Below are 11,370 nucleotides of genomic sequence, written 5' to 3'. Positions count from 1 at the left end.
ATATGAATAGGACCCTGGGATCACGGAAGATCAAATTTTCATGATGGAGGGAAGGGCGTAGTGAGATTCTCGTGTTAAGATATCGTTCATATTTTTTCGTGAGATATTTGTTTTGTTTAAGTTAGGAAAGGTTGATAATCCTACAGCCAAAGGGCAATGGTTCTGTTACTTCATAAGAATAAATTAATCACATGAATGAAGCATGGATTTATTGTAACCACTCAATACGTCATTATCTGTGAATCCTTTGTTTTTGAATATGTTGTCACATTTGAATATCGTTTGTCGTATGTCGCGCTACGCAACATTCATAATTTGAATGTTGAATGTCGTATGTCGTATGTTGTATGTTGTATGTCGTATGTCGTATGTCCTATGTCGTATGTCGTATGTCGTATGTCGAGCCGATAAACATCTTAAAGTTGGCCAATGAAAACACACAATATGAAATTTTGAATGTTCAATGTCGTATGTCGTATGTTGTATGTCGTATGTCGTATGTTGTATGTCGTATGTCGTATTTTGTATTTTGTATGTCGTATGTTGTATGTTGTATGTCGTATGTCGTATTTTGTATGTTGTATGTCGTATGTCGTATGTTGTATGTCGTATGTCGTATGTTGTATGTCGTATGTCGTATGTTGTATGTCGTATGTCGTATGTTGTATGTCGTATGTCGTATGTTGTATGTCGTATGTCGTATGTCGTATGTTGAGCTAACTCCACACAGCTCATCAGACATCAGTATTAACTATTATCTAAAAAAAAACTCTAACATGTCAGAAACTTTGAACACGAGGCACTGAAAGGTTTTCGTTTTATGATTTACGGGAAAATGCTATTCGTCATGTCGGTTTACCTTCTCGATCCTTGTAAATCAACCAAGAGCATTTGGTCAACCATGGAGACTAAAAATAACCTCAATGCTTCGATTACGTTTGTAAATATGATGTCGAAGTTGACATTTCTATCTTTCATTTTTTCGACAGCTATTCCTTCGATGTTGACGATTTGTTGGTAGAGGTGAAGAAAACGCCTGTAACTGCTATCTGCTCCATCGTGTCCGAGGGCTGAAAGGGTCGTATCCGATGTAAATGTGGCTCCTGATGAAAATTAATCTATTTTTTTCCAGCTCGTGTACATTTAAGAACATTTCCAAATTGAAAAAAAAGACAACATTTTTTAAATTGATATCTTATTTTTATAAGTATTAGTCAAACGCTTCCTAAAATATACAGCGGAGTTCATATGTGACGAACACTGAATATGAAAACAATGACTAGGACGAGCTTTGAACAGAGTGAACAACTATACATAAGACTGTTACTCCACGTGACACACTCAGGATATAAATAAAAGTAAGTGTACAGGTGACACGCATGATATACCAATACCGTAAAGTCACGTGACACACTTCTGATGAACATAATATGTGTGCAATCACGTGATACGTAATACGGGGAAGCCACGTGACATATCCGCGATATACATATTACTGTGAGGCCACGTGACATATCCGCGATATACATATTACTGTGAGGCCACGTGACATATCCGTAATATACATATTACTGTGAGGCCACGTGACATATCCGTGATATACATATTACTGTGAGGCCACGTGACATATCCGTGATATACATATTACTGTGAGGCCACGTGACATATCCGTGATATACATATTACTGTGAGGCCACGTGACATATCCGTGATATACATATTACTGTGAGGCCACGTGACATATCCGTGATATACATATTACTGTGAGGCAACGTGACACACTGGTGATAAATATAATACTGTAAGGCCATGTCGCCATGCTCATTTTAAAATGTGATGTCGATGTGACATACCTTATTCATATCGAGAGTAATCATGCGTGCGTATCCAATAATTAGAACAATGAATCTTTAATGTAGCAACAGTGAGTTGCTTTAGACTTCAGTGCATGCACTTTTTCATTCGACAGAGATATGTCAGCAATGGCTACTCTGGAGAACCGTTGCATATGCATCCTTTTTATTATTGATAATTATTGCTGCTTTGTGAGCGTAGAAATTAAGTATATTAGCATAACTATGAGTGTAGTAGTGTTGGTGATAAGTTGAAACGCAAGCTGACATCACCTTTTCTAAAGACAGAAGAAGGGGTAATGTGGACAAAAGAGCAGGCAGTCACTCGGGCGTGGCGACGCGAGATAATTAAATCCCGTTCGCAGAGTAAACATGTTTTCTGATGGTAGTGACCTTCGATACGATGTGTCCGTTATAGGTGTCAAGTAATCTGCAATACAGACGTGCTAAGACACCATACATCACTATTCATCACTACTGTTTGATATTCAAGAAGTAAGAAAAGGAAACACAAATCCCCTCAGACAATAAAACCGATCTTACCAGAAGAGTATAACCCTTGTCCTATCAGAAGAGTATATCACCTTGTCTTACCAGAAGATTATATCACCTTGTCTTACCAGACGAGTATATCACCTTGTCTTACCAGAAGAGTATATCACCTTGTCTTACCAGAAGAGTATGTCACCTTGTCTTACCAGAAGAGTATATCACCTTGTCTTACCAGAAGAGTATATCACCTTGTCTTACCAGAAGAGTATATCACCTTGTCTTACCAGAAGAGTATATCACCTTGTCTTACCAGAAGAGTATATCACCTTGTCTTACCAGAAGAGTATGTCACCTTGTCTTACCAGAAGAGTATGTCACCTTGTCCTATCAGAGGAGTATATCATCTTGTCTTACCAGAAGAGTATGTCACCTTGTCTTACCAGAAGAGTATGTCACCTTGTCTTACCAGAAGAGTATGTCACCTTGTCTTACCAGAAGGGTATGTCACCTTGTCCTATCAGAAGAGTATATCACCTTGTCTTACCAGAAGTGTATATCACCTTGTCTTACCAGAAGTGTATGTCACCTTGTCCTACCAGAAGAGTACGTCACCTTGTCTTACCAGAAGAGTATGTCACCTTGTCTTACCAGAAGAGTATATCACCTTGTCTTACCAGAAGAGTATATCACCTTGTCTTATCAGAAGAGTATGTCACCTTGTCTTACCAGAAGAGTATGTCACCTTGTCTTACCAGAAGAGTACGTCACCTTGTCTTACCAGAAGAGTATATCACCTTGTCTTACCAGAAGAGTATATCACCTTGTCTTACCAGTAGAGTATATCATCTCGTCTTACCAGAAGAGTATGTCACCTTGTCCTACCAGAAGAGTGTATCACCTTGTCTTACCAGAAGAGTATATCACCTTGTCCTATCAGAAGAGTATATCACCTTGTCTTACCAGAGTAGTATATCACCTTGTCTTACCAGAAGAGTATATCACCTTGTCTTACCTGAAGAGTATATCACCTTGTCTTACCTGAAGAGTATATCACCTTGTCTTACCAGAAGAGTATGTCACCTTGTCCTACCAGAAGAGTATATCACCATGTCTTACCAGAAGAGTATATCACCTTGTCTTACCAGAAGAGTATATCACCTTGTCTTACCTGAAGAGTATATCACCTTGTCTTACCAGAAGAGTATATCACCTTGTCCTATCAGAGGAGTATATCACCTTGTCTTACCAGAAGAGTATATCACCTTGTCTTACCAGAAGAGTATATCACCTTGTCCTATCAGAGGAGTATATCACCTTGTCTTACCAGAAGAGTATGTCACCTTGTCTTACCAGAAGAGTATATCACCTTGTCTTACCAGAAGAGTATATCACCTTGTCCTATCAGAAGAGTATGTCACCTTGTCTTACCAGAAGAGTATGTCACCTTGTCCTATCAGAGGAGTATATCACCTTGTCCTATCAGAGGAGTATATCACCTTGTCTTACCAGAAGAGTATGTCACCTTGTCTTACCAGAAGAGTATGTCACCTTGTCTTACCAGAAGAGTATGTCACCTTGTCTTACCAGAGGAGTATATCACCTTGTCTTACCAGAAGAGTATGTCACCTTGTCTTACCAGAAGAGTATGTCACCTTGTCTTACCAGAAGAGTATATCACCTTGTCTTACCAGAAGAGTATGTCACCTTGTCTTACCAGAAGAGTATGTCACCTTGTCTTACCAGAAGAGTATGTCACCTTGTCCTATCAGAAGAGTATATCACATTGTCTTACCAGAAGAGTATATCACCTTGTCCTATCAGAAGAGTATATCACATTGTCTTACCAGAAGAGTATATCACCTTGTCCTATCAGAGGAGTATGTCACCTTGTCTTACCAGAAGAGTATGTCACCTTGTCTTACCAGAAGAGTATATCACCTTGTCTTACCAGAGGAGTATATCACCTTGTCTTACCAGAGGAGTATATCACCTTGTCTTACCAGAAGAGTATATCACCTTGTCTTACCAGAAGAGTATGTCACCTTGTCTTACCAGAAGAGTATGTCACCTTGTCTTACCAGAAGTGTATATCACCTTGTCTTACCAGAAGAGTATATCACCTTGTCTTATCCGAAAATTGAGGCAGATAGTTTGATACCAAGTTTTAACCTGATAAAAAAACCTTTGCTGATGAATTATCGGGGTTGTCTTGGATGGAACTGAATCATCTTGTAGTAGGTTAAAATGCTAATTCCTGATCCTCCTGACTTGGACTTTGGACGACATGTGGTAGGCAAGCCACTTAAGGAGTTGAAGACATATCTGCCCCACCCAATAATTTGTCTGCTAATCCCCGTTAAGAAGATGTGTTCTGTTAAACCTTCTTTTTTCCCTCTTTTTCGCTAGAGATCCTTGTTTCCCTCATTTATTCGGCAATCGTCGTCTAGAAAAGCGTATTATGTTCCACGTTGTCTCATTTTGCCGGAGATCCTCATTTTGCCGGAGATCCTCATTTTGCCGGAGATCCTAAAGTCCACGAAACTACTCTGGCTGGAGGTCCTCTTTCAGAAATGGTGTTATATTTCACTCAATCTTATTTGGTTGGAGATCCTCTTTTCAAAATGTTGTACTCTCGTTTTGTAACCTTATTAGTAGATCTAAGTTCAGTTTCTTTAACAACAATAATCCCCCTTTTTTTTAGAAAAAACGTACCTCTTCGATTGGCAGTGTTATTAAATTATAATTTAAAGTGAGACAGGCCTCAATATGACAAGCCGCCTAATTGTAAGACACTCTTCTTCATCAAAATCGTCTTATAAATAAATAATGATATTCATAAGCAGTAGTTTCTCGGGGACTTTTCAAATAACAACGTTTTTAAACAAGCTGCTTGAACAGCAAGACAATCAGAAATGTTGTCAGGGGAAATTGACAAGAGTGAAGCACCAAGATTAATGTCTCTCGTATCCGCTCCACAATTTGTCAAACTTGGACATGAGAACTGGATTATATCAGGCCCGTGATTTAATAATTGATGGAGTGTTGATGGACTTGTAGTTGATTGTATATTACTCCTGACATAGAACCATTGTCTTCTCCTCACAATATACACGTGATGCTATATCGGATAGCCTCCCTAAGATGCTCGCCTTGGAAGGCAAACTTACACTATAGACCAGAAAATCGCCCAACAATATGGGGTATTTGTTAAACAATGTTGCTTTGTAATTAAAGAATAGAAAAATTGACCACCAATATGGATTTTTTGATAAACAAACATGATAATTGTGCAATCTTTAACTTATTTTCAAATACTTTAAATAAAGTCCCTTAGTCTGCCGTTGTTCCGTGATTAGTGTTCAGAAAAATGAAAAGATACAAGAACAAAAACATGAACATTAGCCATCATCACAGCTCATCCGTTTCTCAATTACCGCATTTTACCACAGGCGACATGTGTACGGTGAAACGTCTACGGAAGTCACAGTCCACTATATAATCATAGACATTCATAGCTACATATTTACACTTGCGTTACAGTGTGACTTGATCAAGCTTATCAAGCCCAATGTTATTAATTTTCGTTGATTGTGTACGGTGATTAGGCTTGCGCATTGATATCAGGCGGCCTCTTTAAGCACCTTTCAAAGTATGAATGCGCGGCGGTGAATTATGATTTCATGCAATGCGATCAGAGAAATAGATCGTGGGGCTAGAGCCAGAAGGTTTCTACTATGTAATTTCACTTTTACATTCACATTAAAGATTTCAAATCTCAGTCAGGACAGCCAGAGTAAGGACAGTCAGAGTAAGGACAGTCAGAGTAAGGACAGTCAGAGTATGGACAGTCAGAGTATGGACAGTCATAGTAAGGACAGTCAGAGTAAGGACAGTTAGAGTAAGGACAGTCAGAGTAAGGACAGTCAGAGTAAGGACAGTCAGAGTAAGGACAGTCAGAGTATGGACAGTCAGAGTATGGACAGTTAGAGTAAGGACAGTCAGAGTAAGGACAGTCAGAGTAAGGACAGTCAGAGTAAGGACAGAGAGAGTAAGGACAGTTAGAGTAAGGACAGTCAGAGTAAGGACAGTCAGAGTATGGACAGTCAGAGTAGGGACAATCAGAGTAAGGACAGTCAGAGTATGGACAGTCAGAGTAAGGACAGTTAGAGTAAGGACAGTCAGAGTAAGGACAGTCAGAGTAAGGACAGTCAGAGTAAGGACAGTCAGAGAATGGACAGTAAGAGTAAGGACAGTCAGAGTATGGACAGTTAGAGTAAGGACAGTCAGAGTAAGGACAGTCAGAGTAAGGACAGCCAGAGTAAGGACAGTTAGAGTAAGGACAGTCAGAGTAAGGACAGTCAGAGTAAGGACAGCCAGAGTAAGGACAGTCAGAGTAAGGACAGTCAGAGTAAGAACAGTCAGAGTAAGGACAGTTAGAGTAAGGACAGTCAGAGTAAGGAAAGTCAGAGTAAGGACAGTCAGAGTAAGGACAGTCAGAGTAAGGACAGTTAGAGTATGGACAGTCAGAGTAAGGACAGTCAGAGTAAGGACAGTCAGAGTAAGGACAGTCAGAGTATGGACAGTTAGAGTAAGGACAGTCAGAGTAAGGACAGTCAAAGTAAGGACAGTCAGAGCAAGGACAGAGAGAGTATGGACAGTCAGAGTAAGGACAGTCAGAGTATGGACAGTCAGAGTAAGGACAGTAAGAGTATGGACAGTCAGAGTAAGGACAGTCAGAGTAAGGACAGCCAGAGTAAGGACAGTCAGAGTAAGGACAGTCAGAGTATGGACAGTCAGAGTATGGACAGTCAGAGTAAGGACAGTCAGAGTAAGGACAGCCAGAGTAAGGACAGCCAGAGTAAGGACAGTCAGAGTAAGGACAGCCAGAGTAAGGACAATCAGAGTAAGGACAGTCAGAGTAAGGACAGTCAGAGTATGGACAGTCAGAGTAAGGACAGTCAGAGTAAGGACAGCCAGAGTAAGGACAGTCAGAGTAAGGACAGTCAGAGTAGGGACAGTCAGAGTAAGGACAGAGAGAGTATGGACAGTCAGAGTAAGGACAGTCAGAGTAAAGACAGTCAGAGTAGGGACAGTCAGAGTAAGGACAGTCAGAGTAAGGACAATCAGAGTAAGGACAGTCAGAGTAAGGAGAGTCAGAATCAGGACAGTCAGAGTATGGACAGTCAGAGTATGGACAGTCAGAGTAAGGACAGTCAGAGTATGGACAGTAAGAGTAAGGACAGTCAGAGTAAGGACAGTCAGAGTAAGGACTGTCAGAGTAAGGACAGTTAGAGTAAGGACAGTCAGAGTAAGGACAGTCAGAGTAGGGACAGTCAGAGTAAGGACAGTCAGAGTAAGGACAGTCAGAGTAAGGACAGCCAGAGTAAGGACAGTCAAAGTAAGGACAGTCAGAGTAAGGACAGTCAGAGTATGGACAGTCAGAGTAAGGACAGTCAGAGTAAGGACAGAGAGAGTAAGGACAGAGAGAGTAAGGACAGAGAGAGTAAGGACGGTCAGAGTAAGGACAGAGAGAGTAAGGACAGTCAGAGTAGGGACAGTCAGAGTAAGGACAGAGAGAGTAAGGACAGTCAGAGTAGGGACAGTCAGAGTAAGGACAGTCAGAGTAAGGACAGAGAGAGTAAGGACGGTCAGAGTAAGGACAGTCGGAGTAAGGACGGTCAGAGTAAGGACAGTCAGAGTAAGGACAGTCAGAGTATGGACAGTCAGAGTAAGGACAGTCAGAGTAAGGACATTCAGAGTGAGGACAGTCAGAGTAAGGACAGTTAGAGTAAGGACAGTCAGAGTAAGGACAGTCAGAGTAAGGACAGTCAGAGTAAGGACAGTCAGAGTAAGGACATTCGGAGTGAGGATAGTCAGATTGAGGATAGTCAGAGTAAGGACAGTCAGAGTAAGGACAGTCAGAGTAAGGACAGTTAGAGTAAGGACAGTTAGAGTAAGGACAGTCAGAGTAAGGACAGTCAGAGTAGGGACAGTCAGAGTAAGGACAGACAGAGTAAGGACAGTCAGAGTAAGGACAGTCAGAGTATGGACAGTCGGAGTAAGGACAGTCGGAGTAAGGACAGTTTGAGTAAGGACAGTCGGAGTAAGGACAGTCAGAATATGGACAGTCAGAGTATGGACAGTCAGAGTAAGGACAGTCAGAGTAAGGACAGTCAGAGTAAGGACAGTCAGAGTGAGGACAGTCAGAGTAAGGACAGTCAGAGTAAGGACAATCATAGTAAGGACAGTCAGAGTAAGGACAGTCAGAGTAAGGACAGTCAGAGTATGGACAGTCAGAGTAAGGACAGTCAGAGTAAGGACAGTCAGAGTAAGGACAGTTAGAGTAAGGACAGTCAGAGTAAGGACAGTCAGAGTAAGGACAGTCAGAGTATGGACAGTCAGAGTAAGGACAGTCAGAGTAAGGACAGTCAGAGTAAGGACTGTCAGAGTAGGGACAGTCAGAGTAAGGACAGTCAGAGTAAGGACAGTCAGAGTAAGGACAGTCAGAGTAAGGACAGTCAGAGTATGGACAGTCAGAGTAAGGACAGTCAGAGTAAGGACAGAGCAGAGTAAGGACAGTTAGAGTAAGGACAGTCAGAGTAAGGACAGTCAGAGTAAGGACAGTCAGAGTAAGGACAGTCAGAGTAAGGACAGTCAGAGTAAGGACAGAGAGAGTAAGGACAGTCAGAGTAAGGACAGTCAGAGTAAGGACAGTCAGAGTAAGGACAGTCGAGAGTAAGGACAGTCAGAGTAAGGACAGTCGGAGTAAGGACGGTCAGAGTAAGGACAGTCAGAGTAAGGACAGTCAGAGTATGGACAGTCAGAGTAAGGACAGTCAGAGTAAGGACATTCAGAGTGAGGACAGTCAGAGTAAGGACAGTTAGAGTAAGGACAGTCAGAGTAAGGACAGTCAGAGTAAGGACAGTCAGAGTAAGGACAGTCAGAGTAAGGACATTCGGAGTGAGGATAGTCAGATTGAGGATAGTCAGAGTAAGGACAGTCAGAGTAAGGACAGTCAGAGTAAGGACAGTCAGGGTAGGGACAGTAATAGTAAGGACAATCACAGTAAGGACAGTCAGGGTAAGGACAGTCAGAGTAAGGACAGTCAGAGTAAGGACAGTCAGAGTAAGGACAGTCAGAGTAAGGACAGTCGGAGTGAGGATAATCAGAGTTAGGATAGTCAGAGTAAGGACAGCCAGAGTAAGGACAGTCAGAGTATGGACAGTCAGAGTAAGGACAGTCAGAGTAAGAACAGTTAGAGTAAGGACAGTTAGAGTAAGGACAGTCAGAGTAAGGACAGTCAGAGTATGGACAGTCAGAGTAAGGACAGTCAGAGTAAGAACAGTTAGAGTAAGGACAGTTAGAGTAAGGACAGTCAGAGTAAGGACAGTCAGAGTAAGGACAGTCAGAGTAAGGACAGTCAGAGTAAGGACAGTCAGAGTAAGGACAGTCAGAGTATGGACAGTCAGAGTAAGGACAGTCAGAGTAAGGACAGTTAGAGTAAGGACAGTCGGAGTAAGGACAGTCAGAGTAAGGACAGTCAGAGTAAGGACAGGTCAGAGTAAGGACAGGTCAGAGTAAGGACAGTCAGAGTAAGGACAGTCAGAGTAAGGATAGTCAGAGTAAGGACAGTCAGAGTAAGGACAGTCAGAGTAAGGACAGTCAGAGTAAGGACAGTCAGAGTAAGGACAGTCAGAGTAAGGACAGTCAGAGTAAGGACAGTCAGAGTAAGGACAGTCAGAGTAAGGATAGTCATAGTAAGGACAGTCATATTAAGGACAGTCAGAGTAAGGACAGTCAGAGTAAGGACAGTCATAGTAAGGACAGTCAGAGTAAGGACAGTCAGAGTAAGGACAGTCAGAGTAAGGACAGTCAGAGTAAGGACAGTCAGAGTAAGGACGGTCAGAGTAAGGACAGTCAGAGTAGGGACAGTCAGAGTAAGGACAGAGAGAGTAAGGACAGAGAGAGTAAGGACAGTCAGAGTAAGGACAGTCAGAGTAAGGACAGTCAGAGTAAGGACAGTCAGAGTAAGGACAGTCAGAGTAAGGACAGTCAGAGTAAGGATAGTCATAGTAAGGACAGTCATATTAAGGACAGTCAGAGTAAGGACAGTCAGAGTAAGGACAGTCAGAGTAAGGATAGTCATAGTAAGGACAGTCAGAGTAAGGACAGAGAGAGTAAGGACGGTCAGAGTAAGGACAGTCAGAGTAGGGACAATCAGAGTAAAGACAGTCAGAGTAAGGACAGTCAGAGTAAGGACAGTCAGAGTAAGGACAGTCAGAGTAAGGACAGAGAGAGTAAGGACAGAGAGAGTAAGGACAGTCAGAGTAAGGACAGTCAGAGTAGGGACAGTCAGAGTAAAGACAGCCAGAGTAAGGACAGTCAGAGTAAGGACAGTCAGAGTAAGGACAAAACAGAGTAAGGACAGTCAGAGTAAGGACAGTCAGAGTAAGGACAGTCAGAGTAAGGACAGTTAGAGTAAGGACAGTCAGAGTAGGAACAGTCAGAGTAAGGACAGAGAGAGTAAGGACAGTCAGAGTAAGGACAGAGAGAGTAAGGACAGAGAGAGTAAGGACAGAGAGAGTAAGGACGGTCAGAGTAAGGACAGTCAGAGTAAGGACATTCGGAGTGAGGATAGTCAGATTGAGGATAGTCAGAGTAAGGACAGTCAGAGTAAGGACAGTCAGAGTAAGGACAGTCAGGGTAGGGACAGTCATAGTAAGGACAATCACAGTAAGGACAGTCAGGGTAAGGACAGTCAGAGTAAGGACAGTCAGAGTAAGGACAGTCAGAGTAAGGACAGTCAGAGTAAGGACAGTCGGAGTGAGGATAATCAGAGTTAGGATAGTCAGAGTAAGGACAGCCAGAGTAAGGACAGTCAGAGTAAGGACAGTCAGAGTATGGACAGTCAGAGTAAGGACAGTCAGAGTAAGGACAGTCAGAGTAAGGACAGTCAGAGTATGGACAGTCAGAGTAAGGACAGTCAGAGTAAGGAACAGTTAGAGTAAGGACAGTTAGAGTAAGG

The sequence above is a fragment of the Pecten maximus genome, chromosome 8 (assembly GCF_902652985.1).
Source record: "Pecten maximus chromosome 8, xPecMax1.1, whole genome shotgun sequence".
Taxonomy (NCBI): domain Eukaryota; kingdom Metazoa; phylum Mollusca; class Bivalvia; order Pectinida; family Pectinidae; genus Pecten; species Pecten maximus.
The sequence above is the reverse complement of the archived record's forward strand: the minus strand, read 5'-3'. Positions refer to the sequence as shown.